The sequence below is a fragment of the Halichoerus grypus genome, chromosome 8 (assembly GCF_964656455.1).
Source record: "Halichoerus grypus chromosome 8, mHalGry1.hap1.1, whole genome shotgun sequence".
In the NCBI taxonomy this organism is placed as follows: Eukaryota; Metazoa; Chordata; class Mammalia; order Carnivora; family Phocidae; genus Halichoerus; species Halichoerus grypus.
In genome coordinates this window covers 147,443,573-147,468,831 of record NC_135719.1, presented here as the reverse complement: position 1 = coordinate 147,468,831, position 25,259 = coordinate 147,443,573, and the positions used below count along the sequence as shown (strand labels likewise).

The following is a 25,259-nucleotide window of genomic DNA, read 5'->3' as shown; positions in this document are numbered from 1 at the left end:
ATCCTCCTGGCCCACCTCCACCCACCCACAGGTGGGCCCCGCCTCCGCAGGGGGCTTTTGCTGCTGCTGGGACTGTCTCCCCTAAGCCCCCATGTGATCGCAGGGTGCAGAGCCCCAAGTGTCTCCTGAGAAGTACGCGGAAGACACGATTAGGAATGCTGTCCCCTCACCGGCAGGCTGGCACATGAAAACAGCCCTCAGGTGAGCGGAGCTTGGGAGAAAGTTCTCCCAGGGCCCACCTGATGCTGCCCCACTCCAGCCCCCGCTCCAGAATGGCAGCTACTGGTAAGGGTGAGAAGGGGAAAATTACAGTCATCTGGGAGAAAACTGCAGTCCCCGGGCATCTCCCTGCCTTCCCTGCTTCCTCTAAGAGCTGAGCTAGAAGTGTCAGTGAAGTCTGGGGCCCCACTTAGTCCCCCCGGGGAAGGAAGGAGGCCATGACCTTCCATTCCAGCCTCCCTGTCACTGATCCCTTTGGCCAGCGGCAGCCGCTCCCACAAACAGGAGAAGGACAAAATGAACGATGGGGAAACTGAGGCCCTGAGGGGGAAGTGGGGCAAACTGTGGCTGGGCCTGGCTCCCTAGACTCCTAGTTGGGCTTCCTCCTGGCCCATCCCCTCTCCCATCCCCCAGAGTATCCTCACTCCCTCTGGTCTACTCTTCCAGCATGGTGCTGGGGCTGGGCTCCTGGAGGATGTCACCACCACAGCCAATCTGCCCAAGGAGGTGGGAGCTCTGCTGCCAAGCCTTCCTACTTCTGCTCTCTTGATGGGTGACTGCAGGCCATCCACTCAGCCTTTGGGGCTCTTCCTGAATCTCCGTAAAATCAGAGGCAGCCTGGGGTAGGGAATGTTGATCTCCAGAGAGAGGGCTGGTCTTAACAGACATCAAGGGAGCAACCTTTCTCTGGGCCTCAGTTCCTCATCTGGAAAATAGGGGAGCTAACTGGGAGACCTCTCTGGACCATTTAACCCTGATCCAAGGGAAGCCCTCTGCACTGAGACCACAGTGGTAGCACCTGGAATCCGGCCTCTCGCACTTGGGAGGGCAGGGACTGCGTCAAAATCATCTCCTCCCCAAGTCCATCACAATGCCTAGCACACTCCAGAAACATCCCAGAGCTGGATGACCTTCCTGGGAGGGGCTGTGTAGGAGTCTCTGAACTATCTTAAATCAGGGGCTCTGCCTGATGACCTAGAACTTCTATCTATCCATCCTTAATGCCTACTCTGAGCCTCGCTCCCTGAAGCAGATGACTTTTTATAGAGCAGGTTCCACATTTCTTCACAAATGTTGCAAGCCTGCCGGCTCACCCGGTTTGCATTTGGCTTTGAATTTGTTGTGGGGACTTCTAGGAAATCAGCAATGAGTGATTCTAATAATTGCTTGTTCTTGGAAACCTCCTAAAATAACTTGGCCAAATGAGGGTGGGGGTAGGGCAGGGCAGTCCTCTAAGATGACATTTCTCCACCATTCCATCCCAGGTCTAGAGTCCCAGTTACTCATAAAAGAAGTTTTTGTATGCATAGTTCCAAATGTTAATGAATTTCCAGGAAATATCACCAAAATGATGTTGGCATCGTTAAGATGTGTTTTTCAAGAACTCTTGCTAGCTGCTCCCTTTTCCTGCGGGCTCCAACTGCATAAAATAAGTCAGTTTCTGGGATATATTATTGGAGCTGTGTCTCAATGGCATAACTGATGAAATCAGATTCTCAGAATCTCCCAGTCTAGAGACTTCAGAGTCCGCTCATGCAGATACTGCGCATTCTCTCCTCCCAAAGTTGACACTTTCCATAGCTTCGACTCTATCCACCCATGGAGTCCTTAGGGCTTCCGAGAAAGTCAATATTTTTGGCCTTATTTCTTTAATTGTCATCTCTCTTCAGCTTAGTGGACAGTCTGGTGTCAACTGAGTTCCTGAAGGACCACAGCTATCATCAGGGTGCTTGGGGCAGAGTCCCAGCCCAGAAGACAGCTGCATCTGGGAAGCTGCCATCATGTCCCCATGTGTTTGGAGGCGCCCCTTGCCCCCCATGCTGTCTTCACACCCATCGTGATGGCCTGGCCCTGTCTCAGTCCCAACCTCAATTGAGCTTCCGTTGCTAGAAAGAGGCAACCAGAAATGACCAGCCCCAAGGTCACAGCTTCACGCCAGTCTGGTGAGTGGGCGTTTAGCACCTTCCCCTGGGAGAGGAGCTAAGCCGCAGAAACGAGCTTGGGTTACATTCCAGGGTCCAGCCAACTTGGCAGCCCCGTGGGTCAAGCCTGGTGTGCAGCCAGCCATGAGTCCAGCACAACTAAAAGGCATAAAACAGTGCTTTGCTGCACAGATACCCTCTTATGGGCAAGCTTCGTCAGCAGTGCCACCCACAATCCATTATTTCAGCTGCCATGCTCTTCCTAACACTGTTCCTCCTGCCAGGAGTCCCTACTCCACATCTTACTAATGCATCTGGAACCCAGCTTCCTATGGGGTCCAAATGCTACCTCTGGTGTGGCTAGTGAGGAGTGCTGAAGGCCATGGGTGGAGAGCAGAGTCTCCTCTGCCATCTCCAGTCTCAACACACCCAGTCCTGCCCAAGCAAAGTCCTGTCCAAGAAAGCCTTGAGGCTTTCTCACCAGTTCTGCATGTGTGAGCTTCATCAGAGGCTGGAGCTGAGGTCTTGGCTCTGGAACATCAAGGGGACCCCTCATTCTGGATATCCAAGTTTTATTGAAGGCTGGAACTGGGGTCTCAGCTCTGGAACATCAAGGGGACCCTCCTTCTGGATGCACAAGCTACACTGGAGTCTGGAGCTGAGGTCTTGGTTCTAGAACATCAAGGGGGCCACTCATCAAGGACATCTGAGCTTCACTGGAGGCTAGGGCTGGAGTGTTGGCTCTGGAACATCAAGAGGACCCTCATTCCAGATGCCCAAGTGTCATCAAAGGCTGGAATTGGGGTCTCAGCTCTGGAACATCAAGGGGACCCTCATTCCGTACGTTCAAGTTTCACTGAAGCCTGGAACTGGGGTCTCAGCTCTGGAACATCAAGGAGACCCTCCTTCTGGGTGCAGATTGATCTAAGTCTGGAGCTAAGATCTTGGCTCTAGAACATCAAGGGGCCACTCATCATGGACATCTGAGCTTCATCAAAGGCTGGAGCTGTGGTCTTGGCTCTGGAACATCAAGGGGACCTTCATTCTGGATGCAAGATCTTCATTGGTGGCTGGAGCTGGAGTCTTGGCTCTGGAACATCAAGGGGCCCCTTCATCATGGACATCTGAGTTTCATCAGAGGCTGGAACTGGGATCTTGGCTCTGGAACATCAAGGTGGCCCATCATCATGGACATCTGAGCTTCATCAGAGGCTGGAGCTGGGGTCTCAGCTCTGGAACATCAAGGGTCCCCTTTATCATGGGCATCTGAGCTTCATCAGAGGCTGGAACTGCATTCTTGGCTCTGGAACATCAAGAGGAACCTTCATCGTGGACATCTGAGCTTCGTGGGAGGCTAGAGCTGGGGTCTTGGCTCTGGAACATCAAAGGGGCCCTTCATCATGGACATCTGAGCTTCATGGGAGGCTGGAGCTGGGGTCTCAGCTCTGGAACTTCAAGGAGGCCCTTCATCATGGACATCTGAGCTTCATGGGAGGCTGGTGCTGGGGTCTCGGCTCTGGAACATCAAAGGGGCCCTTCATCATGGACATCTGAACGTCATCAGAGGATGGAGCTGGGTCTCAGCTCTGGAACATCAAGGAGGCCCTTCATCATGGACATCTGAACGTCATCAGAGGATGGATCTAGGGTCTCAGCTCTGGAACATCAAGAAGGCCCTTCATCATGGATAGCTGAACGTCATCAGAGGCTGGGGCTCTGACCACCATGGGCAGGACTCTCCCGGCTCCTTGGCCCCACCTTGGCTGGAATGGACTCATCTCAGTGGGACACACTCTGGAGGCCATCTTCCTCTTGTCTCCATGCTGCCTGGACCATACTCTGTACCATGAGTCTCATCATCTCCATCAGGGACTGGGGTCAAGTCTCCTTGGCTGAGACATGGCCATCGGCACCAAGGTGGTTCTTTCTTTCTGTGAAGGGGCCATGCTCAGCCCCATGCTCAGCCCCATGGTGGGACTCTCCTGTAGTTCTCTTGAGGCACCTCCCTGCGTGGGGGAGGAGGAGGGGAGGAAGATGAGAAGAAAGAGGAATAGGAGGAGGAGGAGGAGGGAGGAAGAGAAGGTAGGAAGAAGAAGGTGATGAAGGAGGAAGTAGGAGGAGGAAGAGGTAGAGAGAAGGTGGAGGAGGAAGGAGGAGGAGGTGATGGAGGTGGCAGTGGTGGTGACTTTCGGTGTTGAGGGTGGCAGTGGCAGGGGTCAGCCTCTCCTTTCCCACTGGTTGCATGTCCAGTTCATCTGCTCCAGCAAAGCCAGGTGTGACGACCCCCAGGACTCCGTGTGGACTTGGGTCCACAGGTCCCTTGCCCTTGCTCCTCTCCGTCACCATTCGGCCAACAGTCTGACTTTCCTGAGCTGGGTCTCGGAGGCACAAGGCTCGGTGCCCGTGCCAGGGGGGACAGCGGCTGCGTCTGAGGTTCCACCCCTGCAGCTTCCTCAGGGTCCCGCTGAGCTCGGTAACCATCCTGTGCAGTGAGCGTTGGCCCTGGGTCATACCCAGGCTGGCCACGCACTCACCGTCAGTTCGAGCAGGACCACAGCTCTGCCTGGCTCCTGCTGGGCCCTGGGAGTGCAGGAGGAGGGGAGGAAGAGTCGCAGCCTGGGGGCAGCCCCTCTGGGGCTCTTGGGACCCCCAACGCTGCGCTCAGCTCAGACTTCCTCCACTCCCCAGCTACATTCCTTTCTGGAAAGGAACGTGCCATCCCAAAACCATTAGAAGGAAGGGGACCAGCCCAAGTTAGTTCACCCCAACACGCATCCGCCACAGGAGGTCAGAGCTGGCTCCCCTGCCCTCCCCACCCGCCACACGCCCTGGATGAGAGCAGCCCCAGCCAGACAGGACACCCGACATTCAGCCCTCCTCATATTAGTAGCACATCCATCACTGTTTTTGTTAAGGCAAGAAACACATTTATTGAGAGCACAAAAGGGTGTGCCAAGCCCCAGGTCAGGCGCTTTCAAACCACATCACTCGCTCCTCACAACAACCCTGTGAGGTAGGTGTCCGAGCCCACTCCTCAGGTGTGGACAAGTGAAGGCTCGGTGGCTCCCCCAAGTCTCAGGGTTCATGAGGGGTGGGTAGGGGTCCAGCCCACGTGTCTGAGCCTCAGATCAGTGCAGTCCATCAGTCAGAGGGCGGGTGGCTACGCAAGGAGAGGCCAGGAGGGCATGCCCCTCCTCGCAGGGGGCAGCCCTGGTGCAGAGTCTTTGGGTCCGGCCTGTCCCGCAGGAGCGTGTGCAGGGTGTCCCTGTGGCTGCGGAGGCTGGGAGAGACACAGGTGCAGATGAAGGGGCCCGCTCCCGGTCTCACTGGCTGACAAGTTCTCATGCAGACAGGCAGGCCAGGGGGGCGAGGAGAGGAGAGACGCCCCCGGGACTGGGCACCACTGGACACCACGGGGAGAAGGCCCCGGCTCCCAGCAGCCTTGGGGGGCCAGGGGAGCACCCAGGCACCAGCTCCTGCCCCCTCTAGCTAGTGCCCCTCGATCTCTGGGCTCCCACACGTCACCACTTCCCCAGGCTCCCCCACCTGCAGAGATTTCCAGAAGCGTACCCTTAGTCCCGACACCCTCCTGCACCCGGGACCTCTGAAGGTTCTCACCTCACTAACCCAGAATCTGGAACTCTTGGCCTTTCTAAACACCACCCCAGCTATCCTGCCCAAACCACTGCCGATTAAACTTGGATGTTCTCTAAAATATCAGGCTCCCCATCCTCTGAGGGTTTCTAAAAGTTCTCCCTGATCCCACCCCCACCCCTGACACCTTTGGCCTCAACCCCAACCCCTTTGACCCTGCTAAATCTCTGTATTTAAAAGCAAACCCTTCCCTCCCTCGCTGCCTCCCCAGAGCTGGCCGCGTGCTTCCCTGACGCCCTCCACTCCGCACACCAGCCGCTTGGGCCACTGCAGTTCTGGGGAGCACAGAGCTTCTGTGACCAGCGCCCATAGGCCGCAGGGCACTGTGGTCAGACCCAGGGTTCACCAGAGAACAAGGGGCGAAGCGACCCATGTGCCAGGTAACAAAGCATTTATTTTCACATAAACAATCGCATTGAATCCCACAATAACCGTGCCAGGTAAACGTGACTATTTCCAGGTTACAGGTGAGCAAAAAATCGGCCAGGCCACACACACACACAGGCCCCAGAGTGGCCTCAAACCCAGACGTTGATTCTCAGAGCCAGCATATGGGGTGCAGCAAGGCACGCAGCCTGCAGTCGGGGGCTACCAGCGTCCTTTGAGCGGATATTATCATTCAGTACCCATTCTACAGGTGGGAAAACCAAGACTCGGGATGCCTGTAACCTGCCCAAGGCCACTGCCCTGGCAAACGGTGACACCAGGACCAGAATTCAAAAGAGCAAGACCTCCAGGGTCCCATCCCTCAACTTGTGCCCGGGTACTGTGCTTTGAGGGTGAGAGCAGATAAAAGGAACCAAGGTCTGGAGTCCAATCCCCCCACATTTTTGGGGTGCCCACGGCTGCATCTCAGACTTGGATGTGCCATACAGGTTGTCACCAGTGCTGGAAACAAAGCCGTTTCAGGTGGAGACTTCCACACCCTCAGGGCCCACCGCCAGCCACAGAGGAGGGCGTTACCAGGGCCTCCCTCCAGCCTGGGCATGACCAAATGCCACATTATCAAAATCACTTGGGCCACAACACAAACAAGGACACTTGAGCCTAAATGAAGTTTTATTCTAGACATAAATACTTCAAAAATGGGCAGAAGACAAACATTTCTATCAGGAGGGACCCTCCTCTGGCTGCACCTGCCCCAGGGGGAGCCCCCACCATAGGCGGAGACCCTCGGGAATTGCCCTGAAGAGTCTTTGCCAAGAAAACACACTTTCCTCCTAAAGAAACACATGTGGATTCAACTTGCCTATCAGCCAACCATCAATTCAGTTCTTCACGTCCATGAAAAACCCTGCCTCGTCAGTCAGTGAGCATCTGTTAGGTGCCTACTAGTGAAGTGAAGGGTCAGAGAAGCACAAATCTCAGAGTAAGGGTTCAACTACAGCTTGGCTGTGACCCCACTGAACCTCCACTCCCTCACCTGCCCTCAGGAAACGGGGACCCAGCCCTGCCCATTTCAAGGGGTGGGTGACCTGTCAACACTGGGCCCCTGGGAGACTCCCTCATCCTGGGTCACACACAAGCTTAAGCTTCCAGGAGCCCGAGGCCTATCGGGGAGCAGACACCTGAACACAGACTCAGAGTCCCCTGGGAGGAGGGGCCTACTACCTGTCCCTCCCGTGGGGTCCCTCCGGAGCACCGAGGCAAGGCCCCCCTCTGCTCAGACATGTTCTCAAGGATGTGTGATGTCCACGGGGCAGACGGCAAACAGTGACACAGCGAGGACCCCCTAAGCTAAGCCCAAGGGAGGGGAGTACCGGGAAGTCCAGTGCCAGAGCTCCTGGAGGCAGGCACACAGGGCTGGAGGCCAGACCTCACAGTAAAATCTCAGGCAACTGAAAGAGCTGATCATGTGGACAGCAGTGAGGGCCATAAAGAGCGCCCAGGAGGCAGAAAGAAGGGGAGGCCAGTGAGGCTTCCACAGAGGGAGGGCAGGACAGGAGAGAGGCTGGGGGTGCAGATGGCATTTGGGGATGACAGCAGAATGCTCTGTCTCACAAGCATGAGACAAGGGCCAGGAAAGAAACTCAGGGGTCTCCTGAAGAGACCCCCCAACCCCAAATGACCCCTAATATCTTCTCAATGCAGCCAAGCTTCCAAGGCCCACTTGGACCCAACTGAGCTGTGGCACACTGTGACCCCTGCCAGGGGCAGGGCCAGGTACACATGGGCCAGCAGAGGCCGGCCGCAGTAACTAGGAGAGATTGGCTGGCAGGGTCAAAGCGCACCAGCTCCTCAGGCAGGACTGCTCAGCCCTGGCTCTGATCCCCAGCTCTCTCTGAATCTCAGCTCCCTCATCGAGAAACCGGGCCCACACCCCCAACCAAGCAGGAAGCTTGCGGGGCATAGTGGTTAACAGCCCTGCCCCAGCTTGGTTCCAGGCCCCCAGACGAAACTGCAGACCGATTTCTTCACCTTACAGCCAGAGAAAGAAGGAAGAGGGGTGAGAAAATGAGGAGCACAGGGGCCTTTCCCCTAAAGGGCAGAAGAAGATGTCCCCAAAGACATCAGCAGAAGCCCCTCTAAACCTCTTCCTGCCTGGCGGACTCGACCCGGGGCACACACAGGTGTCTGCAGAAGCCCCCACAATCAGACACGGCATGAACAGGTACAGCAAGCCCGAAGCAGTCCCCCCAGCCTGCTGCCACCTCCACGTGAGAAGAAGCAGCCTGGATGGAAAGTGGGATGGTGTGGGCGGGGGGGAGGCTCCAAGGAAGGAAAAAAGCCGTCACTCATTAATCAAACCAGTATTTACCCTGGGCCAACTCGCTAAATACTTGCAGACCGCTCAGCCTCTGTCTTACACGTTCCATTGACTGTCGAAATACAATCTGAGCATAAAATCAATGCTGACTTTCAACTCACTTAGATCCCGCAAAGGCTTGGAACTTGCCGGACAACCCCCAACATACGACGATCCTCAATGAGCGCCAGCGTTTGATCAGCTCTGTTATAGCTGACCCAGGCCCTGGCCTCCAAACCACCCAGTGGAGGGAGCTTTCTGGTGACCCATCAGAGAAAAGGAGACCAAGGGTCAGAGAGGAGAAGTGACTTGCCCAGCACTGCACAGTTAGTTAGGTGGCCCCCCGGGTCTGCCGGGTTCTAATTCCTAACACAGAACACAGACAGCTAAAAAGTTTCATCTCACGACACTCCAAACAAGAATCCTGGTTTTCAAACAACACGAGTCATACAGAAGTCCATGAGATACAATACAACAATTGTTAACAGGTTAATCAGGAGCGAAATACAAACTCTTAGTAAGGGTTTTAACATCTGCCACTTGCATTTGGTTACAATCCGTTATTTGGCCATTCACCCATGCATCCATTCAACAAAAATGGAAGGCGACCCCTACCACTGGCTTGGTACTGTGTTAGGCACTCAGGCTGCTGGCATTTGAGCCCAAAAGTTAATTGAGAGAGGGGACATTGCGGTGTCTTTGACGGCTGGTGCCTAATATTTCAGCGGGGAGGACACTGCCAGGAGAGATCTCTTGCGGAGGGAGGGTCGTGTGTAAGTGCCGCCCACAGGCCAGACACAGCGGTAGGCAAGACCCAGTGGGTGATTCCAACCTTTAACAGAGGTGAGCGTGAACGCGTACCCCAGGGGGGGCAAGGGTGTTGCCCAAAGAGGCCCATGCGCCCGGCATAAAGGTCCCTGCCAAAATTACTCCTATCTAACCCTACAATGTCGAAGCAATTTGCACCCTAGCCCACGGTGCCCCCTACACGTCTAGCAAAGCCATTCCCTGCTTAACCTGCTGGGTCAGGCTGCCCCACCTGGCCTGCCATCCCACCCCCAGCAGCCCCCGGGGGCACGCGCACCACCTGGTCAGAATCCCAGTTCAAAGCCCTGGTTACAGCAATCCTCACAACAGCCCTGCGAGGTGGGTGCCACTGTTCCCCCAGAAGACAGACTCAAGCTGTCACGGTCAGTTTAAACCATACACGTTTGTCCAGCTCCAGGGTCCTGGCTTTGCTCACTACGCCCTCTCTCCAATGCAATGAATACACAGCAGAATTCTAAGCAGAGGCCCCAAGACCTCTGCCTTGTCCCCACAGGCAGCAGTGAGCTAGAGGGGTGGGAGTGGGGGGGTGCCTGGGACCCACGTGAATGCTTGGGGCCACGTCCAGGGGTTGCGAAGTACCATGTGTCTTGGATGCCCAGGTCTGCCAACGGATAATTCTGTGCAGACCCCCGCACAGGGCATGCTCCTTATCACCTCCGTGAGCAATCATCTCTCCCAATTTTCTCTAAATAGAGCCCAGCATTAACTAATTTCGAAAGGGACAGGAACGACTCTAAGATCACCACCGGGCAAGATCAGGGTGTCCTAATGACTTAAAAGCCAGCTCACGGCCAGAAGCAGCCGTTCATCTCAGACCCCCTAGCCGTCACTCTGGCCTCTTGAGGACACAGGTTATGATTTCTGAACACCCAGGGACACGGTTTGCTGATTACCAATCAACCTAGTTTTGTAAGGAACAAAGTCGGGGAGGGCAATCAAACTTCAACAGAACTCAGATCTCGAAGTTGGGGCTGAACCAAGGGTCGAGCCTTTTGCTGGCACACAAACATGGCCCCTTGCAGACATGCCCGTCTTGTCTTCCAAAAGGAGAAAATCGGGGATGAGTCCTTGGGAGCCCGCTCTAGTATAGCACCAGCTAATTTGAAGAAATGTTTGTCGATTGTGAAGGAATGAAGGGATGAAGGAATGAAGGGGTGAATTACAACCACTGCCATCGGGTGGAGGAAGCAGAGAGGCTGAAGGCAAAGCTCATGGCAGGGACCATGCACCAGGCAGGGCGGCCTGGGGAGGACACCTCCGCTCACGGGTGGGGGGCCCTCTCGGACCCCGGCCCTGGATCCGCCGCGGTGGGTGATGCCTGGGAAAGCACCATGGGGACAGAAGCCGTGTGGGTGACAGTGGCAGATGAGTCCAGCTGGGACGTGCTCAGAGCAGTGACCCCGGAGGAGAAAGCTCTAAAAAGGGCGTTCGCTTCATGACCACAGCCCATGGCGCTACACAGCCCGCCCAAAATGAAAAGGCTTGCTTTCAGGGAAGGGAGAGGCCAAAGCACCAGGTCAAGAAATGGAGGCCAAATGCACAGATGAATGGATGGATGGATTAAATCAACGCTGGAAGTCATTGCTGGCCTCCCAAGCCTCGATGCTGGGACAGACATGTGCGTGACTAATCCTGACGCAGGCAAACATCGCTCAGTGCTATAGTAGAGGGGCTCGGCGGGAAGAAGCAGCTCCCTGTCGAGGGCAGGGATTGTTCTGGAAGGTAGGGCAAGCTCTCCGTGGGGAACACACCCTCGCCAAATGGTCTCGATGGCCTTTGAGCCGAGTTAGTTTGTAGTGGGGCACAAGGGGAAACCCAGGAAGACCATGGGGTCCATCCTGCTGCTCGGATCACAAAATTTAATTGCCCCATTGAAGAAAACCTGAAGGATTCTCCACCAGTCCTGATCCAATACGTGCCATCCATCTAAGGCCTCGGGGACATTTGCTCACACATCACAGGACACTGGGAATGAAAAGGACAGCAGATGGCCTCTCCTGATTCCCTAAGAGGTGGAAAATGATGGTCCAGGGGGCTGGCTTCCTCAAAGGGAAATAGGGCTGGGTGTCAGGGCTGGTGAGAAGTCACCAGCTAACTGCACGAGATGCTAGGCATGGCTAACTGGACCTCGGAGGGTCAAAGAGATATTCCTGTCCCACGAGAGTTCCAGAGGGTGCGGTGTAGAGTTTATAAATCATAAATGCATGAACCCCCACCCAGGGGATGCCATCTTACATGTTGCCAGGCTGCCAAATGGAAGATGTCCCGACCCCCCATTTCCAGGGAGAAGCAAATCCTAGTCAAATAGACCTGCAAGACCATCTAGACCAACCCCACACCTGCTATGTGAACCTCCTTTAAACTACCCTCATCAGGTGTCTGCCTGGCCTGCCCCTTGAATGCCTCCAGTGACGGAGGGCTCACTACGTCCCAAGGACACCCATTCCATCGTTGACCAGTCTCACCAGAAAGCCATGACCCAATGGACTTGGACAAACAGTTCACAGAAGAGAAAATACAATTGGTTAACAAGTATATGTGAAAATGCTCAACCTTCATTAGTAATCAAAGCAATGCAAGTTAATATGACAGAAAAACACTGTTTAACAGAGATAAACTAGCAATATCTTAACAAAATGCTAATACATCACTGGACATTGTAAAATGCTATAGGTCCTCGGAAATTAGTCAACATCCATACAAACTCCCTGGCCTTTCACTCAAGAAGCTCGACCCTAGGAGAGCCAATCATACATTCAGCATCCATGCATTCACCCATCCTTCGACCGTCTCACCCAGCACGCCATCCATGCAGCATTCACAACATGGCGGGCACTGGGGGTACAAAGATTAATTTGGCAAGCTCCTTGCCCTTAAGGGGCTCACAGTCTAGCAGGAGAAACTGGCATGCCATGAAGCAATGGTCATTTCGGGGTGAAGGAAAGCAATTCGTAAGAATGAAAAAAAATTGATGTGCGCAAAGCCATTCGCCGTGGTGGAATTCATAGCATTAGGGGAAAAAAAAAAAAAGATGAGTTATACATAACAATAGCAGGTCGGCATTGCAAACGATGGTATATAACCACTCGATGGGACACGACACAGCCAGTGAGGCGATGATATTCTTTTCCATGGAAAAAAAGAAAAACGCTGATGACAAAAATATTGCATGGAAAACGCAGGATGCATGTGGTGAAAAGGGCAAGGTTTAAAAACTGGATGCTTATTTAAAAAAAAAAAAGAAAAAAGATGTCCATTTAAAAAAAATAAATAAAAGTATGCCCACAGACAAGAATGTGAAGGGGAGAAAGACAGTGGCATGACGTGTCAGGGTGATGGGTGACCTCCTGCTCTAGGTCATGTGCCATCCACACCATTTACATTAGGAACACAAGGGGGGCCTTGGCCTGTCTGCCCCTGAGGCCCAGCCTCCAGCCTCCAGCCTCTGGAAGGTCAGTCCTGAGGCTGAGCTTCCCGAGGAGGGATTTGGGAGTCACAGAGGAGTCTAAATAGAGCTCCTGGTGTCACCAGGGGAAGGATTTGTGCATGGAGTGCATGCAGAAGTCAAAGTCCAAGAGAGAAAATTTGGTCTTGTTTTAATAAGTTAAAAGAAAGAAACACACACTGAAGATGTGCCCTGATCAGAGGGGAGCACTGAGATCCCAACTCGGAGCGCATGGGTTGGTCGGGACAAATGGGGGCCCCCACAGGAATCCTACTCTGGCTTCTGCAGCCATTGGTGGGGAGGGGTGACAGGGGGGAAGCCATGTCCTGAATCTCAGCACCCCAGAACGGAGACCCTTAGAACAGCAGATTTAAAACTCTTAAGAGCCAAAGACTCTGCGCATCCTGACCTGACAATCCTCATGCCCTCTGCATTCCTGAGAACACAAACAATCCACTGGATCCCCACCCACACACCCATCGGGGCACCCGCAAGTCTCACTGGAGCTTCTCCCATTGGCCCATTTCCAGCCCCTGGGACCTCTCAACAGCCCCTCAGACACGGGGAGAAAGCTCCCTTAGAGGTTATGTCCCTCTTCCTCTACTTCTTCCGGGCATTTGGCTGTGGCCCCCTCCTCCTCCCCACTGCACACCCAACATTTTAAAGTCTTCCTGCTCCTCAGCTGACTTAAAATAACCACATAAGGGTTCTCCCTGCTCCGGGCCCCTCCCGCCCCCACCCTAGTCCACAGGGTGATATGTGGGCTGGTTAGGGAAGCTCTTTGGGGGTCCCTGTGTTAGCAGGTGTCTCAGGGTACCAGTGCACCCCTCAGGCTTCAGGCCGGCTGAGGCAGAGCCCAGAGCCCCCAGATTCCTAGGGGAAGGAGAGCAGAGCCCCGCAGCCCCAGCATATAGGCCCATGTGGCCTTGCTCACGTGGCCCAGGCATGTGATTCTGGAGGCACGGAAGGGTGGCTCCTGATGCATAAATTCCATCCTCCATTCGGGGCCACACGAGAGGCGTGGAAGTCACCCAGTCCGCCCTCACTCCCTCCTCACGTCCTGTCTCAAACTCTACAGCTATGAATCCTGTGCCCCCCATTTCACTGCCCCGAGTGAACACCTTCAGCATGGCTGGCCCCCCACTGCAGCAGCCCCCCCTCCCCCGGCGCCTGCTCCCACCCAGGGTCCAAAGTCACTGCAGGTGTGAGCCCCAACGCCAGCCCCACCCCAGCCCGGCTCCTCTGGGTTCCTCGTGCTCCCAGCCACGCACCCAGGCTCCGGCCAAGATGGCTCCCCCTGCTCAGGGCACTGGTCAAGAATCCAATTTTGGTTTAATGTCCCAAAGAGAAATTGAGAGGTCGAGGGGGACTTCGGTTCTAGTTTCTGCAGACAAACAGGCACACAAGAGACAAGTGCACAGACCCCGTCCACTACAGAGACCGGAGACTGGACAGATCCAGGGAGTCCCTGGGGTCAGAAACGTCAGTACAAACGGACTCCCCGACCTGCCACGGCCCCAGGAGGGCAGGTCAGGAGGAGAGAGGACAATTCCAACACACACCCCAACGCGATCTCTGCCCAAATACAGAGGACATCGGAAAACAGTCGAGAAGACAGTGAGGCCTTGAAACGGGCTCTGGGGATGCCATGTCAAGGGGGCCGGGATCCCGGGACCACGTCTGCAACCCCGGGCCGAGGTGCACCTGCCCAAGACATCCCCACCCCACCCCCGTTGAGAAGGGCAAGCGGCCCACCCCCTAGAAGACCAGGCTGGAGGGCACCTGGGCACATTTCAGAAGGTTTCATGAACAAGGCTTCCGGTGACTTGCCTCTGGGCACCTGGGTCACTGGGCTCCTGGGTCAACCTTCTCAGGCCCTCCTGGCCCGGTTCTAACCTGCCCGCCCTTCCCTGCACAGCCCTGCATAAGGGTGGCGCCACACCCGGACAGCCCGGGGGCGGGGCCCACGAGCCCCAGGGCCTCCGGCTCCCTTACCCTCTGCTGCCCCCTGGCGGGAAGAGCCTCCCTCACAGGTGACCCAGCCCAGGGAGGGGCCAAGACACCCACCCGGCCCCACACTCCTGGTTCACACAGCCTTCTGCAAGGCCCAGGGCCCGAGCCCCTCTGCCTACCCAGGGCCGTGGACAGGGCACTGCCCACAGGTGGGACGGCATTTGCCCCCACGATCAATCCAAGCAGGAAGCTGATGCCCTTCCAAGTCTACAGATGGGGAAACTGAGGATCAGAGAAATGAGGCGAAATGGCCCACACAGCCAGGATAGCGCCCTGGCCCTCCGCAGCCAGGGCCTTCCTGAGCCAGTTCCTCCCTGCCAGGCGAAGTGCTCGCACCAAGCACGACAGGCCAAGAGCCGTCCCTCCTCTCACCCTCTCGTTCAGCTGCCTGGACTCCGGGCCAGAGAAGCCCCTGCCTTTTTGCCTGCCCGCCTGCCTACCTGCCTACCTGCCTTCCTCCTTCCTTGTTCCTTCCTTCCTTCCTTCCCCCTTCCTTCCTTCCTTCCTCCTTCCTTATTCTTTCCTTCCTTCCTTCCTTCCTCCTTCCTTATTCTTTCCTTCCTACTTCCTTCCTCCTTCTTCCTTCCTCCCTCCTTCCTTGTTCCTTCCTTCCTCCCTCCTTCCTTGTTCCTTCCTTCCTCCCTCCTTCCTTGTTCCTTCCTTCCTCCCTCCTTCCTTGTTCCTTCCTTCCTTCCTCCTTCCTTGTTCCTTCCTTCCTTCCTCCCTCCCTCCCTCCCTTCCAGTTCCTCCTCCATTCATCCCTTTACACCTAATTCCCTCATCTGTGGGCCTCCACAATCAGCCTTGGGCGTGCAGACCTCCCTTCACAAGCTTTATTTACGTGCTCATCCAGCATTTTTGTTCCCTATTCCTTTCTTGTATTTCTTCCCAAATCTCACCTTCCTGACTTTCTATCGCTCCTCCCCATGAGAGGATGAGTCCACTCCCCCCCACCCGGGGCCCTCCTTTCCACTCCTGCTCCCCTGTGAGAGAACCGCCAGGTAAGCCCCCCCTGCCCCCTGCACACCGAGCACCACGCCGCTGTGCACATCTGCAGTCTCTTCCTGGCACTGAGTCAGCTCTTACACTTAAGGTATTTATTTATTCATTCATTCATGGGCCTCCATTGCATCTATTTTATTACAGTGCTAGAAGATGCAGCCTTGTCCTTGGGCTGGGTATTTCCTTTATTTTTCATTTATTCTCTGAAAGGGGTAATGCATTTATCTATTTAAGGAGAGTGTATGTAAACTAATTATAATCCCTGTTCAGACAAGCTCTCCCAACTCTCCATTTGTCACTGTGATTGTTTTCATGTTTATTATCTTCCCTTTTTCGTCTTTCACTTCTTTTTCCACTCCCTCCACTTCCCTCGCTCTAGAAACCCTTAGGACTGAGGAGCTCGTGGCTAATCCTAACAGAGCCTGCTCCTTCGGACACACCCACGGTGCCCTTCTCTGGTGTCCTTCCCCCCTTCCTTTTTCACTTAGTCTCCCTCCACTCTCCTCTCTCTTCCCCTCTGCGCTGGGTCCCTGCATCTTTTGGCTGGGGGCAGGAGGGGGCCTCAGGTGCACGGAGTCCGATGAGTGAAGATCCCAAGGGCAGCGCTCTCCTGGCTGTCCCAGGCATCTCCATTTCTAATTCAGTCGTTCCGGTGTCCATTCATTCTTTCTGTCACCCTTCTATTTCAATATTTATTCTTTTATTTACGGACCTCAGGTGCACAGAATTGGATTAACCATAATCTGTGGCTCCCAGAGCCTTTGCAGCGCCCGTGCTCGCGAGGCTCCCTTTTGTTCGTTAATTCCTCGTACTGCCGATTTGGTTTAGGATTCATTTCACCGTCTCCAGAGCCCAGTTTTGAATCAGTCGTAACTCTGGGCTCACGGCGCCTGCTCGTGTTCTTGGCTCCAGCGTGAGCCTCTCTCTCGCATACCTACGTGTGTCAGTCTTTTTATTTATGGTCTTGTTTTTATCATTTATAAACTCTGGGGCCCCAGATCTGAATGAATGTGGATGAATTGATGCTAAGCCATTTCCCTCTCCTAGACTTAACTGTTTGACCTATTTATTATTTTTTATAGTTTTTTTTTATTTTTATTTTGTTTCCCCATCTTGATTGTTTTTTTTCTCTCTCCCACCCTTTCAATCGTTCTCACTGCCTTTCATTCTTTTGGAAATCAGGCACCCTCCTCATCAGTTAACACAAACCTTTTTTCTCCTTCACTCCTTCCCTAGGGTGCTCATGGATCCCTCGGGTCCTTCTCGCTAGTTAAGTACCTATTTTTATGCTCCTGGAGGCAAACACACCTAACTGCAAACATGCTAATCTATAGTCAACCGTCTGCCCCAGCCCAGCCCGTTCTCCTGCTTCTCTCTCTGTCTCTCTCCTTTCTTGCGTTCTTTGCATCTTTGGTGCTCAGTCGCCCAGACCGATGAATCCTAATGCCACCTGCAAATGGCCATCCCTGACCCCTGCAGCTCCTCCATGGGTGCCTGCCTTCCTTCCTTCCTTCTGACCATTCTCCCTTCCTGTTTTCTTTTTCTTTATCAGCTACTTACTCCACTATTAATGGAAATGAATGCCCAGACTCTGACCCATGATGATCCGCAGTTTGAGCCCACCCTCTCCTGTGGATCCCCTACCTATTCCCCCATCTCTCTGTTGGGTTGCCAACACCCTGAGAGCTGTTCTTCCCTCCTGCTCAGCTTTGCTTCTCCCCTCCACTTGCCTGCCTTCCTTCTCCGGGGGCTTTGGGGCCCAGATGGGATTAATGACAACCCTGCTGCCCATGGGCCTGGCTCCCCTTTACTCCGCCCCGTCTGTTTCTCTGCATCCTGAATTACTTGTTGATTTGGAGACTTCTTATTTTATTGATAGCACCCTGGCTTGTAGAATTGGACTCACCATAACCTTTGCTGCATGACAGCTTTCCACCACGAATCCTACCACCATCTACCTGTACGTATTCACCCATTCCTGTATTTCTGGACCGACAACCTGTCCTTTTTCCTTCCGTGCTTCTTGATTTTTATTTGGATATTTTACTTTATTCTCTTTTATCCTTTCACAGGACAGACTCAGCTCCCAGGACAGGGGGACACAAGCCCCTCAGGCCATGCTCCCATCCGGGTCCAAGAGTTTCCACTGCTCACTCTCTCTCTTTGGCTTTCTTTCATTTCTGTATTTATTTATTTATTTATGTGTGCCTGGAATTAGACAACTTTTGGTAAAAGTTAACTCTCTTCTTTGGTGTCCTGGGCCCTCTCTTTTTTTTTTTTTTTTTCACCTATTCTTTGAACTTTCACCTGCTAATTATTTGTCTATGCCAGGAGCCCACGTGTGGACTCGTCCTAATTCCTGGTTTACGATCACCTGACGTAGTCCTCCTTATATATTTGTGCACCCCCTAATTTAAGAAAATGCTCGTTCTTCCTTCCATTTACTATTTATGTTTTGTCGTGTTCTCTCTCCCTCCCAATCACCTGCTCCCTCTCTCCCTCTCTTGCACCGGCTCATTTTGATGGGACTCATCCTCTTGTTCTCACCAGTGCTTTGGGAGTCCTTTCAGTGACCTTCTCTTTATGCTTTTTAATTTTAATTGTGTTTTGACACACAGTGTGCACCACGAACCCATCACCGCCATCCTGTCCTAAACCTATTTATCACCTCCAGAAGTTTCCTCCCGCCCAGAAGGATCATTATCATTGCTATCATTTGTGATCAGAACACTTCACAGAAGATCTAGCCTCCTAGCGACTATGTAAGCACATGACATGGGCCTGTGGCTACCGGCTTCTGCATTTCCACCCCTTGGTCATTCTCTCTTCTATTTACATTTTATTCTTTTATTGGTAAACTTCAGGCGCTATCTATTTGCATTACACCTATTCCTGGGTCCATGAGGACTAAGTATCAGCTCATGTGGGGCTCTCTTTACACAGTGATTCAATACTTTATTGATTTAGAGATCAATGTCCTAGGCATCAAACGGGATCTCGTTCATGGCACTCTCATCCTGGCTTGCTCACTTCTTTACCTATTTATTTGTTGATCCACTCCTTTCTGCCTTCATTCATGCATCCATGGGCCCTTATTTGGATCATGTAACAGATACCCGTGAAATGACCTCCCAACAAGAGAAACAGAACATCCACAGTATCTTAGACCCTGCTGCTTCCTCCCACCAAGCTGACCACCAAGGCACAAGCCACAGTCCCTAACACACACACGTGGCAGATGTAGGCACAGGCAGAGTCAATGTTAGTGCAGCCGGACCCTCCCGGGGCTCACATCCTAGACCAACTGGGACAGATGTGCAATTAGGGCCGGGTTCCCCAGGCCCCCTTGGCAGGGCAGGCGTGTCCCCCTGGACCCCAGTGAATGGCCATCCCCATGAGAAACCTGTTTCAAGACCCTAGAGTACATAAAGACACACACACACGTCGTACATGGTCTCCCCAGTGGGAAAGGACAGACATGGCGTTCATTTCTAAATAGACGGCTTTGTCTGTGGCAATATGAAAATATTTTGGCCTTTCAAGGCAAATACAAAAGAAACTACCCATTACCATTGCTGAGTGTCTCAGTCCCAAACAATAAAGAACTTGAAGAGGTTTAGCCGGAAACTTTGAAGACAGAAAATCTGCCCATTCTGTTTTCCAGACATTTCAAGGGGGTGAGCGAAGGTCATTGGAGCTCGAAGCCCGTTTGAGAGGCTGGTCCCTCGGCCCGCGTTTTTTCCTTGGCCCTTTGAAGAGCCCCCCAGCTCACAAGGGCACTTCCATCCTAGTCTGCCCTGGGGCACAAGAGCCAAAGGGACACTCAATAATGAAAGGGCCATTCATTGAGAGGAGCGAGAGAGAAGGAATTCTTTGGGGGTCCGGCACTCGAAGCCGCCTATAGAATTCTTTTGCCACAGAGACAACACAAGGAGGCTGGGGGTCCTGCCTTAGAACACAAGCCCCCCAGGTCGGCAATCAGTTTGGCTCACTGGGCACCCACCTCCCCGTGAGCGGCCCCCTGGCCGGTGCTCACCAGGCCCTCCCACAGGGCTCGCCTGGCCATGTGCTCTGGGTGGCAGCCCCCCACCCTCAGCGACGAGCCCACAGATGTGTCCCCCACACTCCAGCAACTTACGATTTGAACGCTGGAGGGTGCTGGGTCGTGTGTCGAGGGCTCTCCTTCCAAGGAGGATTCCGGACAGTGTCTTCAACTGGAATGAGAGAGCATGGGGTCACTGGGATGGAACCTCACCCAACTAAAGCATGGACTCCCCAACCTTCTAGCAAGTGTGGAATTGGTGAAATCACGCATTTCTCTTTTCAGCACCCTGGCCCGCGTGCTCACTCACCCGCCAGGCTCCCCACCCAAGCTACAGCTACGGACGCAGTAGACGGGCGCAGGCCCAGAGGCGGGGACGTGGCTCCTGCCCCAAGAGCCCTTGGCTGAGTGCTACGCATGGAGCGAAGTGCCGTCTTGTGGAGCCCAAAGATTCAGAGCCACGGCATGAATGACAGCTGAGCCGGACACCAAAAGGGTGGGGAGAAGACTCCCTGGAAGGGCATCCCACCACGGAGGAAGGGCAGCGCCGAGGCACAGCGCGTGCTCAGGCAGAAGCCCACGGGGCGTGGCGTGAGCGTGGGTCAGACTAGAGTAGTAGGCTCTGGGCCATGGGCTGGGGGCTCTGTAATGGACAGTGTGTCCTAAAACCATGGCGCACATATCAGAGGACAGAAGATCGTGGTGCCCGGAGAGGTACCTTCACTTTGATAATTATGTTCACATTTTAATCAGCACCACAAAAAGCTGTGTCCAGGCACATCAAGCCTTGTGTTTCAAGCATTTGCCTTAAAGTTAAAAAAAAAAAAAAAGTGAATTCAGTAACGGTAGTTACTGTCAAAACACACAGACTGTCCGGGACAAAAGAGGGGACCCAAAGAATGACATAAGCACCGGCATTATTTCATAACGACGCATCCGCGATGGGCTGATCAGTTGTAACAAACGTGCCACACAACACAAGCTGTGAGTGACAGGAGAAATCGGGGACAGGGGCAGGGATAGGAATTCTCTGTCCTTGCCATTCCCTTTTCACGGAATGCTCAGGGAAAAAAAAAAAAAAAAAGTCTATTTGTTAAAACAAAACAGATTTTTCTAAGTGAGCTGATTTGGAGCACACGTCCAGTCAAGTCTAGTGAAGGTACGTAGGTGTGGCCAAAATGTGGCCCTGCCACAGCTGAGGTCTAAACAGCGCTGTGAGCTGGGTGAGGGCAGAGCCAGAGGTCGGGGCAAGAGAGGGTGCAGGCAGGGAGCCCCAAGGTAGGACGAGGCCCTCTGCAACTCCCCCTGCCCCGACGTAAGCCCCGTGGGGTCCCCTCCACTGTCTATGCCTCCCAAGCCTTGGCCGGGACGCTGCGGGGTACACCTCTTGCTTCCAAATCCTCCTAAAAATTCCTTCCCTGGCCTTGAGCTTCCCAAACCTTGTTTTCCCCCCAACCGGTTGATTTTATAACCAAAAAACCAAAAGTCTTTAAAAAAATAAATAAATGTTAACCAAACAGTCATAAGCTAGTGGATGACCAAGGGCAGACTCTGGTGATGCACACGCTCTGGGTCCCCCATTTGGAGCTGGATACCACCTGAGACAGTTTCCAGCCCTCCCGGGGAGCCTGTGAGCCCCTGGGGAGGCCCCCTTCTCATGACCACAGTCCTAAGGTGACAATGGGACTCCAGACCCTGAACACACAGTCAGACCCCCCGGCACTGCCACTTCCTGTGGGAATAACGGGGTGGGGGGTAGTATTTGGTGTGTTTAATAGGACCAAGGAAATCAGGTAGCTCGGGGCATCTGTGGGGTTTTTTTCCTGCTTCTGCCCCCGGGGCTCCATGAGCCCCCGGAGCTCCTGACGGCCCCAGATTAACTTTCATGCAGACTCCAGGCTGCTCTGTGAAGACGCAGTGCTGGCCAAGTCGTGCCTTGGTTTCAAAGCTGCGTGCAGCACAGCCCTGGGTCGGCCGTGATCTATGATAACGCAGCGCCGGGCTGGGACGGTAACAGATGTGTCGGAGAATATGCAGAGATGAGTCACTGTCTGGAGCCAAAGGAAAACACAGGGATTCCTTACAGGGTCCAGGGAAAGAACCGCCACCCGCATTTGATCTCAGGCCTCCTAAATGCCTGCCCTGAGCTCATGATCCACGCAGGGAGCCCTGGTGGACGCCCCAGAAACATCCTCCATGGCTTCACAGGATTAGCAAAGTCTAGCTCTTGGGGCACCTGGGGGGCTCAGTCGATAAAGCGTCTGCCTTCGGCTCAGGTCATGATTCCAGGGTCCTGGGATCAAGCCCCACATCAGGCTCCTGGCTGGCTCAGTGGGGAGCCTGCTTCTCCCTCTCCCTGCCCCTCCTCCCTGCTTGTGTTCTCTCTCTCTCAAATTTAAAAAAAAAAAAAATTGAAATAAATTTTAAAAAAAAGAAAAGTCTAGCTCTTCATCTCAAGATTTTAAAAGTTACTCTTTTCTGGAGGCCAAGAGGACCTAACGGGTCTGGCATGCCTTTGGTACAAAGAACTTATGGATGTTTAGTGCTAGGAAAGACACAAAAGGATTATTTTCAATCAAATGGTGATTTCCAGAAATAGAGCCCGTAGTTTATACAAATAATCAGCCTCGCCTCAGATCTCACGCTTCCTACCTGTTGAGCAAAGACCACCCTCCTACAACTTCCCTTACAGACGCAGGCTCTTTGCAAAGCTAATTTCCTGTACCTTTGTGAAGACCGGGGCCCGGACATTATGGACCCATTTATGAAAATGGGAGAGGTAATTGGGACATCTTTTGAAATCACGTCCCCTCTCTCGCCGGCCCCCATCAGCCCTCTAATTTCAGTTGGCCGGGCCATAGAGGATGTTTACATATGCCTCTTCCTGGAACCTCACTCTCTGCTTCAGGAGTGGGCAATTAGAGAGAATTAGGGCCTATTTGGTGTATGTTTACGGTTAATGGCTGGAGTGGTGGAGGCAGCCTCGGGAAAGGCAGTCGCTGGTCTAATTGAGGCTGGCAATGTCTCGATTCCTCATTTCGGTTCCCAGGTATTATAACAACCAAGGTCACAAAACAAAGGCTGCAGCCCACCGTGGCAATGACCAGGTGCGGGACCAACCGAGGGCTCTGTGAGCTTATTTACCACGCACATGCCGAAGCACAAAGGGCTAGCTAGAGGCGTCTTGGGACGGGCAGCCGGCAGAGGCCTGGTTACCGAGCGCTTTTCCAGAAGTTGCCACCCTGGTGGCTTTTTCAGGAAGTTCTCAGCTGAGCGGGCGAGGGCACCAACAGAGGTGTTGCCCAGGGTCTCGGGACCAAAGGGCACGGGGTGAGCCACAGAGGATGGCACGGCCAGCCACGCTCTCCTGGGACTGCCGCCACGGGGCCAGTCTCATTACACACCGACCACTCCACAGCCCGGAAAGTTTTCCAGGCTTGGCCGGCGGCCCACTCATTTGGAAAAAATGCTCCGTAAAATGCCATCCCAGCCCCGGAGTGCACAGGCAGCCCCTGGGAGCTAGACTGGGGTGTGAGCGCTATGGGGATCTTGTTCACAAAAAGCTGACCATGGGGACTCCCTAATGACTGTGACCCCATTGCCCGTGCTGGTCAAGAGGGAGCCAGCCACTGCAGCGGGTTTCACACCAGGGCCTGCTCTCCGAGATGGGGCACCAGCCCTCTCTGCTCTCTGTGTCCTCTCTAAAGCAGAGGGGGTGGGATGGAAGGGCACCAGCAATCTCTGACCCTCGGACTCTAAAGACCCAGCAAATAAACAAACCACAGAGGACCACTGAGGCAGCTGGAAGGAAATCCCAGAGCTCCAAGGGCCCTCAGCTGACCGTGATCCTGCATTGCCCCCTGTTACAGATGGGGAAACTGAGGCCAGAAGGCTAGAGACAGGATCCAAGGTCACACCCAGAGTTGGGGCTAAGCCTGGGCTGGGACCAGCTCTCCAAAAGGCCGTGTCCAGAGCACCCATTCAGAATTTTCTCCTCCGACCGACAAGTCCTAGGGAGTGGGAGTGTGCCCTGCTCCCAGCCAGGAGGCTAGTGGGGGCCCAGTCTGGACACTTAAGGCCTTCCACCCACCACCCCCTCTGGTGAAACAGGGCCCTTGCCTTTCCCAAACTGACATCCCATGCTCCTTCTGCCTTAGAGAATATGCAGAGCTGACAGGCTACTGCCTCCTTTTACAGATGGGGAAACTGAGGCCCAGAAGCCAGCAGCAAGAAGCACCGGCCAAGACTGAGATGGGGACTCCTTCTTCTCACGGCAGGGATTTCTGCCCCAGTTCCCCAGAGGGGCTAGAGCCTCAGGATAGTTGGGGGCCGTGGTGGCGCAAACTCTTTGCCCTCCATCTGGCAGGGTCCCCTTGCCCGGGGCTGCCCCAGGGCCTGTGAGCCGTGCTGACCCCCATCATCCTCCTTAACTGTGAACACCGGCCCCCAATTTCTTAAGCTGGGAGAACGATTCTGCCTCCAGTATCAGGCAGGCCCGGAGAATGGGACGGGGCGGGGGCGGGGGGAGGCAGGAGCCACCCCACGGTGGGCCCGCAGGGCTGGCACAGACACGTGGTCAGCCTTCAGCCCCTCCGGCCCTCCGGCCCTCCTCCCGGCCCCCTCCCCCGACCCTGGAGGCCGGTCTCCCCTGGCCCCATCTGCCTGTCTGGCATTCTCTCGGGCATCAGGCCCGGTTTGATCCAATTCTTGTTTACAGGCAGAGGCGCAAGGATTCTTCCTCCTGAGAAACTTGCAGAGAAGCCCTAGAGCCGAGGAGCATGAGCATGTCCGAGGTTGCGCTGAAGGGGTGACTGGTTAACCGTGTCATTGTGCAGCCTCTTGTCTGCGCGGCGCAGTCCCCGACACACACACAAGGAAGGGGCCACCGCGGCCCCCGAGGGAACACACACACACTCCGGTCCAGGGAAGGTGATTGAGCTTTTCTCCTTTTCATCTGAAGAAAAGGCACCTTCTATTGAAAGAATGTATTCACAGGACCTGGGAAAACTCATGTGCACTCAGCCCTCCCGATTATCCCCAGGTGGCTGTTCTCCATGGGGGGCGCCCCCACATTCCTTTCTGCCTGCGCCTTTGTTCAGCCTCAAACGGCCCTGGGAGCTCCCAGGCTAAGAGTCTCCTCCTTAAGCCCCTGCCAAAGACCCTATTCACTGCTCGGAGGAGCCAGGCAAAAGGTGGTGGGCAGCCTTCTCTCCCCAGACCCCCAGGGTGGGGGACTTAAGAACTCTCCATCTGGATTGTTTTTAAGCCCAAAGAAACTGGAGAGCAATTAAGAGACCCACGACTACACCCTCCACCAGCCTCCTCTCCCCTGATTAATTCCCCTCCCACACACATCCCAAGTGAGGGCCCACCCCAGCCTCGGCTCCT

At 54.2% G+C, this 25,259-nt stretch overlaps 1 long non-coding RNA gene across 4 annotated transcripts in view; it reads right to left on the bottom strand.

Annotated features, from left to right (window-relative positions):
• Positions 1-5,043: 5,043 nt before the first annotated feature.
• Positions 5,044-25,259, bottom strand: part of LOC118540724 (uncharacterized) — a 34,176-nt gene continuing 13,960 nt past the window's right edge. For 2 of the 4 annotated variants that reach the window (XR_004919776.2, XR_004919774.2), the window contains exons 6-7: positions 19,968-20,043; positions 5,044-5,421 (exon numbers count right to left, since the gene is read on the bottom strand). This is a non-coding gene — a long non-coding RNA (uncharacterized LOC118540724). Of the gene's footprint in view, positions 12,272-19,276; positions 19,627-19,967; positions 20,044-25,259 lie in introns of those variants that run through there. The other 2 variants (XR_004919777.2, XR_004919778.2) reach the window with 2 other exon arrangements.